This window comes from Euprymna scolopes, chromosome 14 (genome assembly GCF_053919585.1).
Source record: "Euprymna scolopes isolate OS-2025 chromosome 14, ASM5391958v1, whole genome shotgun sequence".
NCBI lineage: Eukaryota > Metazoa > Mollusca > Cephalopoda > Sepiida > Sepiolidae > Euprymna > Euprymna scolopes.
This window is the reverse complement of record NC_136495.1, coordinates 160,429,147-160,444,486: the sequence shown is the minus strand read 5'-3', so window position 1 is coordinate 160,444,486 and position 15,340 is coordinate 160,429,147. Positions and strand designations below refer to the sequence as shown.

Here is a 15,340-nt window from a genome sequence, read left to right as displayed (position 1 = left end):
GAAACCTTCTCTACCACCAATAGCAATGGCCAAGAACACATTGCCTGAAAGTACTTCTTTTAAACTCCTCGGCCTAACGTTTACAGGGAATATGAACTGGAATAGATACATTGAGAGCATTGCCAAGGCTGCTGCAAGGAAGGTTGGCTCCCTCTACCGTGCTAGAAAACTACTTACGCCTGCCAGTATCCTATACCTCTATAAGGCAACCATTCGCCCATGTATGGAGTACTGTTGTCACATCTGGGCTGGTGCATCTGCTGCTTGTCTCTCGCTCCTGGACAGGGTTCAAAAAAGAGTCGCAAACCTGATAGGTCCTGAACTGTCATCTGGGCTTCAACCTCTGTCCCATCGACGAGATGTTGCATCCCTCTGCCTGTTCTACAAATACTTTAATGGTGAATGCTCTGACGAATTGCAAACACTTGTACCTCCCCGACGTAACTACCCCCGACAAACCCGACAAGCTACTAAGTCTCATCCCTTTACAGTGGAGATCCCTAGGTGCAAGAAAGCCTTTTACTCCAATAGTTTCTTCCCCAGAACTGCGGGTCTTTGGAACTCCCTTCCGGGATTCTGCTTTCCCAACTGCAATGATATGCAGAAGTTCAAGTGTAATGTTAACAAACATCTTTCTACTCTTCTCCCTTCATAATGACCCCGCTAATTAATTCCCTAACAGTAGCCCCCTGCTTCAAAGTGGCACTGTGCCTTGTTTGGGGTGAAAATTGAATAAAAAAAAAAAATTAAAAAAAAGTATGGGTCGTCAGTTCTTGTTAAATAATGATGATGTTGCTGAAGTCTGCTTGCAATGTTACAATAACACCACTAGCAACACATCTGTTCAAAGCATTGATATCTACCCTGAACTTCTATTCCACTTATAATTGAATGACTTACTACCTTCAAAGCCTACACATTATAAATCACACACAAAATGGATAGTGGCAGCTCCTAACTGTTAGGTAAGCCTGGCAGATTCAATGCACAATACGTACTGTATTATTATTATTTTGTAAAGGAGAAATACTCTTGATACAATACATAAACAAGTGTTGATGGGACACAAAATATTGAGTGTTTAAAACTGTTCCTGTTAGATTAGAGTTGATAGGTCAGACAGAATAACTCTGTGATATGCTAATTATAATCTTCATCCATCACTATATCTTCTCCCATTGTAAGGGCCAGTCGATTTAGCAGGTGAGTTGCTACACACTCTTTACACATTAAGTCAGTAATCCATTATACTAAATAACTCGTATTCAACCAATAATATTATGACGTTATGCCACCCTACCCTGCACTTAAGAATTGACATGCAATATTGTTAGCAACAGATAATAAGTCTCAATTCAACGCCCATCCACATGCTTTATAAACATTAGGTATTTAATTGTCTGAACCATAATCATCTGAACCCTAGTCTGCTATCAGAATGTGAGTTACTAGAAAAATTGAATCATGGAATCCACTCGTTTTAATCGCTATTTATTTTTTTTATTTTGAGATCAAATATCTATATACTTGTTGAGAGAGGTGTAAACCAATTAGTTTGTGTTTCGACAAAAGTAGTTTGTCTTCAAAACCTAAATGGTATTCACTATGGGTGCATCCATTATGACTTGTTTACCTAGTTCTCTTTATCAATTCGCTGTTCAGGTATCTCATTACAATACCTCATATAATAGAGTATCTTCTTTCCCCAAGCCTTAGGCTTGTGAAAGCCTATTTCTATTTTGTTTTTCTTAGCTATCAGCTTGATGTTTTCCAGATTAAGTTATCTGCTATCTTCGGTCATAATGAGTAGTTGGTTTGCCAAACCTAAATGCATCCACCACAACCTGTTAATCTAGTGCTCTTCATCAATTCGCTGTTCAAGTACCTCGTTACACTAGTTATAATATATCACATATTCTTGTACATTCTTTTTCAAAACTTGTGACTTATGGAAATGTATTCCTACTGTGTTTTTTCTCACTTATAATCATTGTACTTTCCAGATTAAGTTATCTGCTTTCCTTATGTTTATCTTTTGTTCATTTTACTACTTGTCATATCACATGGCTTCATACCTTGTCTATAGCAACTTTCATATAAACAAGCTAAATGACCCTTTAATTACTCAATTCAATTGAATCGGATTGTAAAAAGGCATGATATGATCTTTTGATTAAAGGGATTACATTGTTACAATCCATTTAGAAATATATGCAAAAATCTATTTTTAAATAATAGAAAAGAAATCATTAAACATTTTTCAATTCACAGCTTTATCAAATACAATGCTTATCTTACATGTTTAAAATAATAGTTTGAATAAATATGAATGTGTTGTATTGTCATAAAATGTTTGATTATATTCTCAAACGGAAGCTCAATGGATTATGGGATATGCTTATCCTTAAATGTACATAACATAAAAGTAAGAAAAATCAAATTAAAAAAGTAAATCGTGGATAAAAGTAGAAATTAAGACGAAAAACTCAAAGAAATATGCTTAAGTATTTTTCATTTGTTTATAGCAATTAAAACATTTGTAGTCTTATCGATATTTGAAGATAAATCATTAAAACGCCAATAAGGTAAACAAAGGGTTACAAATAATTCAATGTTAAACTGAACTAGAGGGAAATAGATATTTCTCATAAAAGACCATGTTTGGAATAATAGGATTGATAAATTGAGAAATAGATGCGAATTAAAGGGAAAGTATTGTTGCCAAAAGCAAGGAAAATGCCAGCATCAATCTACATGAATTAGTTGTATTTTCATAAAAGTTTTAAATAAAAGTAAACAAGAATGTGAGATTCAATGTTTATTAGCTGTTTATAGTAATTTAAATATTTAGTTTTACTTATATTTAAAGATAAAACATTCAACGCACTGATAATTTCAACATCTGTTTACAAAAAAATGTTTATGTTCAGATTAATTATGGGTAAACGGATATTTTTCACTGTTTTCCCATCCCAAACAAATCGCAAGTCACGTCGGGCATAAATGGCTACTATTAGGGATAAAAAATACTAGGATATTATATAATAGTATGGTTGGATTAAATATGTATTATCTGTTTATAGTTATTTAAATATTTATTCTTACTAATATTTAAAGATAAAACATTGAACACACTAAGTTAAATGCCCATGATTAAAAATATTTTTACGTTTATATGAATTAGTGATGAATAGATATGTAAAGATAAAACATTCAAGATGTTTTTTACACTTTTTCATCACAAATACGAAACAATACCACCTTGATGTAAGAGACTAGTATATGAGATTATTACTAAGTAACAAGTAGTTCGATGTCTGTACATCTAACATTTAAACTAGCATTGGGATTTTTCAGAAGTATGTACGTCGAAGGGTTACAATTACTCTTTATTTATCGCAACACATTCCATTAAATTAATTGTAAAACGGGTATAGGGATTCAAAATGATCATGCAGAGACAGAGATTAGAGCTTGGCCGTAGGAGTGGGATCTATTAGATTTGAGACTCTTTTTGAACATTGTCTAAATATAATTATGATATTAGTACCAGCCCATATATGGAAATAATACTGAATGCATATTTTAATGTGCGCTTTGAAGACATCTGGAATACTCGCAGTTAAAATTGATTTTTGTAGGGTGACGAAAACTCACATTTTTAAGAACTTAGTAAATGTTCTCAAATTATTTGCTAATGTACTTGATTAGTAAACTAAAAAAAATTGCTTGTACCAATATTTAAAGACAAGTGAACCATTTACAGCCTTGTAAGTTAAGTCTGTAGTTAAAAATAATTTTAATATTCAGATGAATTATAGGTGAACATACCTATTTCCGCAAACACACCTTTGATTAATTAAAAGGATTTACCAATTCACAAATATATAAAAATATAGAAAAGTCTAAATAAAAAATTATAGAATTTCACTGCAGAATTTCAAACCAAATTAAAGTTTTGAGTACTAAACAAACACATTAACAAAATGTCGATATTTTTTGAAAACTTTGCATATTCATCTATGAATTATTCCTATGTGCTTGAAGAAGGCAAACCAAATAAAGATTTTGATGGACCTTTTGTAATTTACTCTCATTGTAACATATATATATATATATATATGTATATATTAGTGGTGGGACGATGCCAAAATTTTTTCCGATTCTGATTCTTTAAATATTTATAAATTTTTAATTAGAGACTTATTTTTTGTTGTTGTTTTTTTTTTTTTTTCGTAAATTTTCAAATTATTATATAAATTCCTGGGTAATTTCCGGGTATATTTTTTCTCAAATGTTTTCCTTGTAATGTATTGTAAATTGAAAGACAACAAAAGGTTTACTTTGATTTTAAACAAAGCCAAATTGTATATGTTCATCGTTAGTATACAACATGCTACTTCAAAGTTTTCATAAACAGTTGAAAATAGTTGGCGATTGGTAGATAAAATGAGAAAACGATGTAAGAACAAAATATTAACACCTCCTCTCATTGTTATGAATGACTTTTTAAATAATAATGTTACTACTTAGAAAACCATTTTTAACATGGAGGGGGGTTGTGCTTCGTTAACTATTATGTGCTTTTCTTTTATGAATGTTTAAATTTTATTTTAATTATATAAATTTGGTGGATTATTAAGTTGATTTGCTTTGCTGTAAAAAACAAAACAAACGAGATGCAAATAATAACTAGCAGGATCTGTGGAAATTCCACAGCGGACTCATTCATATGTAACATATTGATGTTGGTATTCATGGTGTAAATAGAGATGCTCTGGTATTATTGTAACTCTTGTTAAAACTGCAAAAGTATTATCTAAGCTAGCAAGTATGCACGGCATAGCCAAGTCATTAAGTCTGCTTAAATATGATTTATTCTTGCAGATTTTGTATATATTATCATAAAGTTAATGTTCTGTTGATTTTATATATTATAAAGTTGCGATTTCAAGAATAAAAAATATATCCACATGACTTTAGGGCATCAGCTTGAGTTCTTTCAGCCATATTCGAAACCAAAACCAAAATTTATGAAGAATTCTTGATAAAATTATTTATTAAAAAAAATGGATCACTGGAGTTCCATCAGCTATAATCGAAATTGAAACTAAAACTTATGAAGAATTCTCGGTAAAATTATTTATAAGAAAATAAATGACTTAAGTGCCATCAGCTATAATCGAAACCAAAACCAAAACTTATGAAGAATTCTTCGGAAAATTATTTATTATAAGAAATGGGAATCCGTAATTAAACAATAGTTGCTCGGATGTAATTGTGACACACTAAATAAATACGCTCTGATCCCCATCTGGCATCAATTGTGATGGATGGCTCTCGTCTGGGTGAGGCCCCGTGTTTTGACAAGCTTCTGGGTTTGACCTTTACTCCTGATCTGAAATGGAACACGTACATCAAGTCTGTTGCCAAGGTCGCCGGAAAGATGGTGGGATCCTTCTACCGCTCCAGAAGATATCTCACTACTGATGCAATTCTCTATCTATATAAAAGCCAAGTACGTCCAAGGATGGAATACTGCTGCCATATCTGGGCAGGAGCTGCTAAAAACAGCCTATCCTGCCTTGACAGAGTACAAAATAGACTTCGTGGCTTAGTGGGGGATGCCCTTTTCTCTACCCTGCAACCTCTCTCCCACAGAAGAGACGTTGCGAGCCTATCCTTGTTTTATCGTTATTTCCATGGCAGGTGCTCGTCTGAACTCCAATCTCTGGTCCCCCCCCCTCGCCAATCTTTCACGAAAAACACCCGTCTAGCTGAATCCACTGTGAAAAATTTCCCCCACTCTATATCTGTGCCTAAATCAAAACGCGGATTCCACGAACAAAGCTTCTTTCTTAGAACTGCACACCTGTGGAACTCTGTTCCGTCTGCCTGCTTCCCTCCGGACTACAACTTGGATGTCTTCAAGTCCAATGTTAACAAATTCCTAATGAACCGCCTCCTTAAGTAAACACTTCATCAAATCTCCACACTAACATAATGTACTTGCAATAACCCTTATCCCTGAGTGGCTTCCGGGCCTTGATAAGTGGTGATCACTGTGTAAAAAAAAAATTAAAATAAAAAAATAACACACACGCTATCATATTAGTTTATAGTATTGTTAAAAGTCGTAAAACCCAGGCTCCTTTTCTACTACTAACCCTAATACAGGTGGCAATATGAAAAATATAACAATTACATGTGATTTTATGATTTTGCTGATCGACCTTAGAAATAGTAGTAAAAATTACTTAACTGCTTAAAAAGTTATAATGTACCAAAATAGGATCAGTTTATATTATATTTATATGCACAACTGAACCCCCATTCTAAATTCTAAAGTAACGTTTCAGTGTGCTCATACATAATCGACTAAAAACGAATCTCATATATTTAGGGTATTTTAAATGTAAATGAAAGTTTTTTTAAGTTAACAAACTTCTCAATGTTTGCTCTTTCAAAGTTTAGATAAACTTGTGAGATTTTCATCTATATTTTTATTTGTGCCAAAACCAAACAAAATATAAGGAAACATGAAATATTTCAAAGAATGTGGTGATCAGGCAAAACTAAAACAAGATAAAAATTTCAAGCATGTTAAATCTTTGATATTAAAGTACGAAGTCTCTAATAGACACCATATGGCCATTTATCAAATAGGTGTGAAAAGCTTTTTAAAATCTGTGATATTGAATAAGTAAGTGAACTCTAAAATATTTACTTTGCTTACAATAAAAACTAATAAAAACAAATTAGGTTTGGAGAGACTGAGGATTTCCTTGTGTCCAAAAAGATGCCATAAAACTTTAATTATTTCAGAATAAGCTGATAGCAAACACCCCAATGTACAGCTGGCGCAAATGAAATTGAACCCTCTCTCTGCCCAGAGCATTTAAAACTTGTTAATAATTATATGAACTCCCTCAAATGAGGGCACATAGACATTTTAGCAAATGGATGCGAAATGATTACAAAGGCAATAGGCAAGTTAAAAATGACCAATAAATAAAATAAATTAAACGCTGCTAATCAATGTTAAATCTGTAAATGTGATTTATAACTCATTCTGTGAGTCTTCTCAGTCTTATGTTGTAAAGGAACAACTTCTAATAAGAAAAACAATTTGTGCTTGTTTCATTTTTTATTTAAAAATTTAAAAGAATTGGTTTGGAATTGGAAATTAGACTATAATTTTTCCGATACCGATTCCAATACCCCAAAAAGTTCCAATTTTTCTACTTCCAGATTCCAATTCTGATTAATCATCCCAACACTAATATATATATATATATATATATATATATATATATATATATATATATATATGTATATTAATGTTACAATGAGAGACATATATTTATTTATATTTATATATTATATATATTTATGTATATAAAATTGCAACTAAGTTACATACTATTAAAAAATGTATCAACTGGTTCTGTGTAAATTTAAAAAATATTTTGTCATATTTTAACGTGTCTCCTATGATGTTTTGAATTAAATTAATCTAGAGGTTGTGAGTTAAATCTAATAATACTGACAACAATAAACTATTAATATGGGTGATTCAAGTACTTAAAATATTGACTTTCATTATTTTTTGCAGATGTTCCTGATTGAACATTATTATTGAATTTTAATGGAGCATTGTTTTCTTGACATATTATCCTATAGACATTCATCACCTTATTTGGAGACTGGAAAAAACATTTTGTGAAGTGTGTGGATATTGGTGTCTAAAACATCATCGGTAGTGAGACATGAGAACTCACACTATGGAAAACCACATTTTTGTAAAGTGTGTGGATATTTTTTTCTCAAAAATCAAAGTTTGTGAGAATTAGAACTTACACTGGGGAAAAGCTACATTCTTGTAAAGTGTGGATATTCCTTTTCTAGAAAATCACATTTAATCAGCCATATGAGTAAGCAACCCCTGGAAGATCAAGCTGTAAGGAAATACAAATACCAACCATAAAGGGAACAGTATCTATTTATAAAAGAGCCCTCGGATATAACAGAATCAAGTGTTAGCTCCAGGAGGGAGCCCCTTAATCTCTTAAAACTTATTGAAGTAAAATAAAAAAGGAAAATGCCACATCCGTGTGAAGTATGTGGATATTCTTGTTCTACAAAATCAAATTTAGTTTCACATATGAGAACTCACAATGGAGAAAAGCTATATACTTGTGAAGTGTGTAAATACTCCTGTTCTAAAAAGTTAACGTTAGTAACACATGTGAGAACTCACACTGGGGAAAAGCCACATTCGTGTGAAGTGTGTGGATATTCTTGTTCTCAAAAATCAAATTTACTGATACATATGAGAATTCACAGTGGGGAAAGGCCATATTCTTGTAAAGTGTGTAGATATTCTTTTTCTCAAAAATCAACGTTAATGACACATATGAAAATTCACACTGGGGAAAAGCCACATTCTTGTGAAGTGTGTGGATATTCTTGTTCAACAAAATCATCATTAGTGAGACATATGAGAACTCACACTGGGGAAAAGCCATATTTTTGTGAAGTGTGTGGATATTCTTGTTCTCAGACATCAACGTTAGTTACACATATGAGAACCCACACTGGGGAAAGGCCACACTCTTGTGAAGTGTGTAAATTTTCTTGTTCTCAAAAATCAACATTAGTGACACATATGAAAACTCACACTCGATGAAAAGCTACATTCTTATGAAGTGTGTAGATATTCTTGGTCTACAAAATCCGATATAGTAAGACATATGCGAATACACACTTGGAAGAGTTTTCGTGTATAAATTCAAATCGTAAGGAAATCAAGAGTTAGCTCCAGGACAAAACCACTTTATCTCTTAAAACTAACCAAAGGAAAATAATAAAAAAGGAAAAATCCATATTTTTGCGCAATATTTCAATATTTTTGTTTCCATACATCAAGACTAATGATGCATATGAAATAACAATTAGTTAAAGACATGTTCTTGCCAAATATATTTATAGTCTTTTTCTGAGAATTCGCATTTATTTCTATGAGAACTTCAAGCTAGGATTCTTCATCTCAGTTTAAAGACAATGATAAGAAAATAGAGACGAATAATGAGACCAACTAGATACAGTTGTTGTTTTATCAATATCTTGATTTGTAAGGAAGCCACAGAAGCATGGTGAATAAAAAGAAAACAACCCTCATTTATATTACAGTCAGACACTGTGGCCTAACAAATACAAATATAAAAGCTCTTCACTCACCTGGTTACATACAATATCTATGAACAATCATTGCCTAAAATGTAGCTTTAAAAGAATTAGCAGGCTGCAGGAAGAACCTCATCTTGCGTTTGATTGATTACCAATGAGAATGCACACTAAGCAACAATAATCAGGAGTCTTAGTGGATCTCGCATATAACTCTAAGTTATGAAAACAAACCTGATATGCCACAGCCAAGAAAATACCTGATCAATAGATCACTTCTAGAATTGCAAAATGCCAGCATAATCTATGTAACGATTTTCAGTCTGAAGAAACAAATCTCACTCCATAGCAAATACAGGTTGTTTCAGCAGACTGGTGATTGATAAGAAAGCCACAGATGAATAAAATATGATACAATTTTATAGCCACAATGAGTGAGACACCACGCTCTAAAACAATACAGATGAATCTACTGTCTCACTATGACATATTGTCGCATATTGTGACTCAGATTTCTGAAGTGAAGCAAGATAACACTGCGATTGGTAAGAGACAAGGTTTAACGTTGAAGGAGATTTTGACTCTGTAATTTGTGAAAGCAGGTGGACTTACTAGAGACAATGTTGGTCGATCATACTAACAAAATAGTAAAGAGAACATTATACATATATCGAGAGACACATTTGCATGAATATAGTTACATAGATGCAATACAACGTGACACGTATGTATGCACATCAATTATACTACAATATGTGCCTTTCACTGGCTAGTATACAACATCTATGAACAATTCTCATCTGGAGAGTACTTCTAAAGAACAAATGCAGAAGGAAGTTGCGGGGATGAGGAAAAACAATTGTTGATTAACAAGATCATTATTGAAGGTTTGTAGAAAGCAACAGAAAAATCTAAGCATTGCTTTGAGTAATTACCAAAACGTTGGGACTTTTACATTAAAGAAAACAATTCCTATTATAAGTATCCGAAAAGGAATTGCCAAATTGAAAGCTTATTTCCTGCTACTAAATAAATGCTCAAGTGTTTATGATATGAGCCAATAAATTTGATACTTAATAATATTGAATAAATTAAATGTTTTAGTGCTTACAACTTACAAGATCGTCAACAGAATCAAAACAAAACAGTCAATGAGCTGCTCTTGCGTTTACTCTTTACTATTTTCTCTAATTAAAATCATTTTGACTACTCGTTTTTGAAATTCAAAATTGTTAGGGTACATTTAGAGTAGAATTTTCAACTTCTTATGGTCGAGCACAATCAGATTGTTATGAAGAATATATCCAACTAATGTAATACGTTGAAATAGTAGTTTTTTCTCATTTAGAGTAGTGTTACACATTTTAACTTAATCATAGAGCAAATACTGTTAACATTACTTGAAAAAATCACAATTTTGTCATGGATTACTACAAATTATGCCAGTTCAGATGTGAAATATTCAAATTAAAATGGAATTAAATAGAAGTACAGCATTTAAAAACTGGTAGAATGACGAGAACAAAAAGATATAAGAAATTTTAACATTGCATATGATAATGTGCCCTACTTGAGTCTACTATGATGCTTTGAATTATCATGATAGTATGTCTCAGTTGGCTCTACTACAAAAACCTATTTATATAAAAATTTGAAAACACTGTTATTAAAAAAATCACCAATTTAACACCAACAATGCATGATGTCAACATCATGAAAAGAAAGAACAATTCGCATATGAGTATGTCTTCCAGCATCTATGGCAATAAATTAACTCTTAAGCCAAAACGAGTGCAGCACATAAATTTACTATCTCACTAGCATGCATATGTTCTTCCCTGGCCTAGCAGCTATGAACAATTTTCATCTGAAGGTTAGATAAGCAAAATGCATTAGGAAGTGTTTAGACATCAAACACTAGTTGCATTTAGCACCAGCTGCTCATTAGCACAACTATTATTGAGGATCATAGAAAAAAACAAAGAAATCTAAGCATTGCTTGGATTAATTACCAAAATGCATAACATTATATATCACATTCGTGATACTATGATTCCTTAAATTAACCATCAGCTAATCAAAAAAACATGTTTATATGAAAATGTGGCAAACACTATGTTATTAAACATCAATTTAACAATAACAATCTGTGAAAAAAGTAACTTATCTGAAACTACATCATTCAAACTCGTCAGCTTAACGTTCCCTGGGAACATGAGTTAGAACAGATACATGGAGAGCATTGCCAAGGCTTCTGCGAAGAAGGTGGACTCTCGACCATGCTATAAAGTTACTTATACCTGAAAGTATCCTGTACCTCTACAAGGCCACCATTCGCCCATTTATGGAGTATTGTTTTTCCATTTGGGATGGCGCATCTGCTATTAGTAGAGATCCCTAGATGTAAGAAAGCCTTCTACTCTAATAGAACTGCTAGACTTTGGAAAATTCCCTTCCAGGTTCCTATTTTCCAAACTCTACTGACATACAGCAGTTCAAGTATGTAAATAGACATCTTGCTACTCAACTCTCTACATAGTATCTCTGTGGCATGACCCTGATAGTAGCCTCTTACATCAAAGTAGCACAGTGCCTTGTTTGGGTGAAAATGTAATAAAAAAGACACCCCATTTCCTTTTTTAATAAACAACATATTCCCTTTGTTTGAGTGTATGCCCAGATAGAGAGACCTTTTATATAGTCGAACTAACTAAACTAAAATAATGAAAATATGTATGCCGTCATGAGATTACTTGAAAACTACTTTTTCAAAAACAGCAACTTATCTTTAATTTTTATATTTTTTTATTTATTCATGAACTTCTGATTAACTCAGAAAAGGGGCATCAAATAAATACAGTCAATCAATGAAGTAACTTTATTTAATATTGAGATAAGTAACTTAATAAAAATTTGTTTAGGACTGAGAGTGTTGATATTAATGTAAGAGTAACGTGAGTGTTAGAGTATTTTTTGTAAAACAAAAACATTTTTTATCAAACATTTTCTACAATTATTAAAGTGACATTAATTATCGTAAGTAATTAAACCATGAACAGATATATTGTACACATTTTAAAACTTAAATATTTTATCATAATTGGATACAATGTTAAAGCATAAAGATGCAACATAATTTACATTTTCTCTTGACAAATATCACACATATATTGAAGTTCTCATTGACCTCATCCACATTTATAAAAGATGTAACAATAAAGTCATCACCTTAGAAAAGAAGGCACTATTCCATTTTCGTTTGATGAAAACCGTTTTTTGTTTACAAATCCCAAGAGCAAGAGAACCTTTCTATCATGTCTGAAAGTGACACTATGTTCAACGAGTGAGACCAGAGATATGGCACTGTACAACTCATGCTCTCTACTATACAAGTTATGACAACAGGACCATTGCCAGCACCCTCAAAATACATCGCTGGATTTCCACGAATAACAGGACATGCCTATAGTGATGAAAACAATGTTTCTGGTCATTGTTATTGTCTTTAGTGTGGTTTCGGCTTAAAAGTCAACAAAGTGTACCTGGATGTTATGAAGCGTGTATTGATCCCCTAGTACAATCAGGTGGTTGCTGGCAAATCCTGAATGTAGCAACTGAACTCATGGCTGGCTCACAAGTCCAAATCGATCCAGGCTTGGTGTTGTAGGGTAAGGAAACTTGGTTGTGCAGACCAAGCTTTACTCAACTTAAACCCAAGGTACAGCCTGCAATACAAAAGAACATAACGCTCCTGAGACATATTGTAAAGACAGTGACATATGAACAATGTACATATACAACGATAAATAGTGAGGTAAAGTAAGTAATGAAAGCGAAACACCCATATGTCTGCACGATGCTGAGCTTGTTTCCCGCCAGTCTCCAAAACATTAACAAATATGAAAACACTCACTAGCGAAGTATGAAAATGTCACAGTAACAACAAAGTTAACCTACAAAACCAATATAACACTTGGCTTCAGGAGTGCTACAACTTTGTACCCTTCTATCACTGCCTCCTTCTCCCTCGACCTGAACCCACTAGACTACTTTGGTTGGTCATACGTCGAGAACATCACCAACATGACCTCCCACAACGCAAAACCAGCCTGATTGCTGCCATCTTCCAAGTATTCACCGAGCTTCTATCGGCGCTTATGAAAAGGTATGCTCTCAGTTCTGGACCTGTATCGAGGCAGTAATTGAGGTTGAAGACAGCTACATTAAATAGATATCAACTCTTCTACATAATCAAATTACCTGAATTGATTTTTTTCAATAAAAGTTTTAAAATAAAGCTGGAGTGTTATTTTTATCGTTCTACCCTGCACTATGCAATGTCTTTAACGATTGGAATATATATAATCAATTGAATATGACTATGTATATCATTGTCAGTATATAACGATTGGAATATATAATCATTTAAATATCACTAAGTTTACCATTGCCAGTCTCATTAAATGTTTCCAACGTTTTGTATATCTATTTTTAGTTGAACAGTCTTTATCGATTTGTAATAAAATTTTATCCACATAGAAAGTTTGTTCTTCTATTCATATAAAATTGATAATTATTGCTAATCATGTTTATGTTAGTTTACCAAGTATTCATATAAACGAATAATAGCAAATTTTGCAGTTGAATGTTTTTGTTTAAAAACATGACTGGTGAGATTTTAAAAAATACTTGTATTTAAATCAGATTAACATTTTACTATTCTATGTCTAAAAAAAGAGTTGCAGAATTATTAATAAGTTGATCATTGCCACTGGAGACTTAGTTCTAATTACACTATGAAAAGATTAAATAACTTTTGAAATCTATTAGAAAAGTTTTGTACATTTGATTACATTAGGGTCTTTACATTGACTGGAATTTTAATCTACTAAATTGAATAAATTTATCTTATTAAAAAATAAACGACAACTAGAATTAAAAGTTCAAGTGTTCATTAAATATTTAATCAAATTGTGTTTATTATTAACCATCGAGACAGCTTTAAACCTTAAAATTCCACCAAATATTCCAGTCTAATTTAACACAATTTTATTGCAAGTAATCAAAATATTGACGAAATACATTGAAAATGTTATTGTTGGAATGTACATGTCTTTACAATCTTAATTATGTTTACCACTTTGCACCCAATAATTGTTACTGATCCAAGTTTGGCTTGATATATAACCTGAACGAAGCTTTCACCTTCCTCAATATGCTGGTTAAATTGACAGGATAACTGTTTGATTGGATCATTCAGTGCTCTTTGTAACTCTTGAAATCTATCAGAAAAGTTTTAATATTTTGTACAAGTTGATAGTCAACTCTTTTTAATGTAGTGAGTTGTAGTCTTTTTTTTGGTTTGGTTGTATATTTTTTGCAGAGTTGCTTTTTATGCTGTAGTGGGTGATTGTTGGTAAACTTATAGAAATAAAGACAATGCAATGGAATGTCATTCTATATTAATAAACAAACTTTATTTGTCATTTTCGTTAATAGCATTAGTAGAAGAGAAAAACGATTTAGTATGTTGAAGTGTTCTTCTGTTAAGATAGAATTAATATCATGCCGGGTGGTTGAAGAAGAGAACAGTTCAGTCCACACGTGTTTATAGCTAGTAGTCACTGGGGCAAAAGGAAGCGATTGAAAGAGAAAGAAAGGGCAGTCTTCAGTTTGTTGACGTGTTGTCATGCGTGAGTGTGAGTTGTATGTTATTTAGCATGAACAAGGCCACTAGTTCGTACATTGATGACATACTTGTGGAGAAAGCAGAGGTGAGAGCGGAGAAAGTGAGAGGCCATGTTGAGAGGTATGGGTTGACTGCAAAACTGGCAAAGTCCCTGGATGGAGGAACGGTGTTGGGATTGAAACTATGCCGAGATGGCAAAGGAAGCCTTGTCTTTAGATGAGGGAATGCGATACCTGAAGTCGGAACTGACCTGATAAAACGGGAACTCTTCTCAGTCTGTGGGAGACTAGTGGGACACTATCCAATTGCCGGCTGCCTCAGGATTGTGTGCAGCTTTATAAATGACAAACAGGCACTGATGGCTGGGAAGGCCGTGTGACGAAGGAGGTCACAAACATGCTACAAGAAATCATCGCAAGAGTGACAAAATAAGACCCAGTGAAGGGGGAATGGTACATCAGCAGC

The 15,340-nt window shown here is 32.8% G+C and overlaps 1 long non-coding RNA gene across 1 annotated transcript in view; it reads left to right on the top strand.

Annotated features, from left to right (window-relative positions):
• LOC145293322 (uncharacterized) overlaps nt 1-13,722 on the top strand; it is a 32,017-nt gene extending 18,295 nt beyond the window's left edge. The window contains exon 2 of the long non-coding RNA XR_013869716.1: nt 7,616-13,722. This is a non-coding gene — a long non-coding RNA (uncharacterized LOC145293322). The remainder of the gene's footprint in view (nt 1-7,615) is intronic.
• Nucleotides 13,723-15,340: the final 1,618 nt, after the last annotated feature.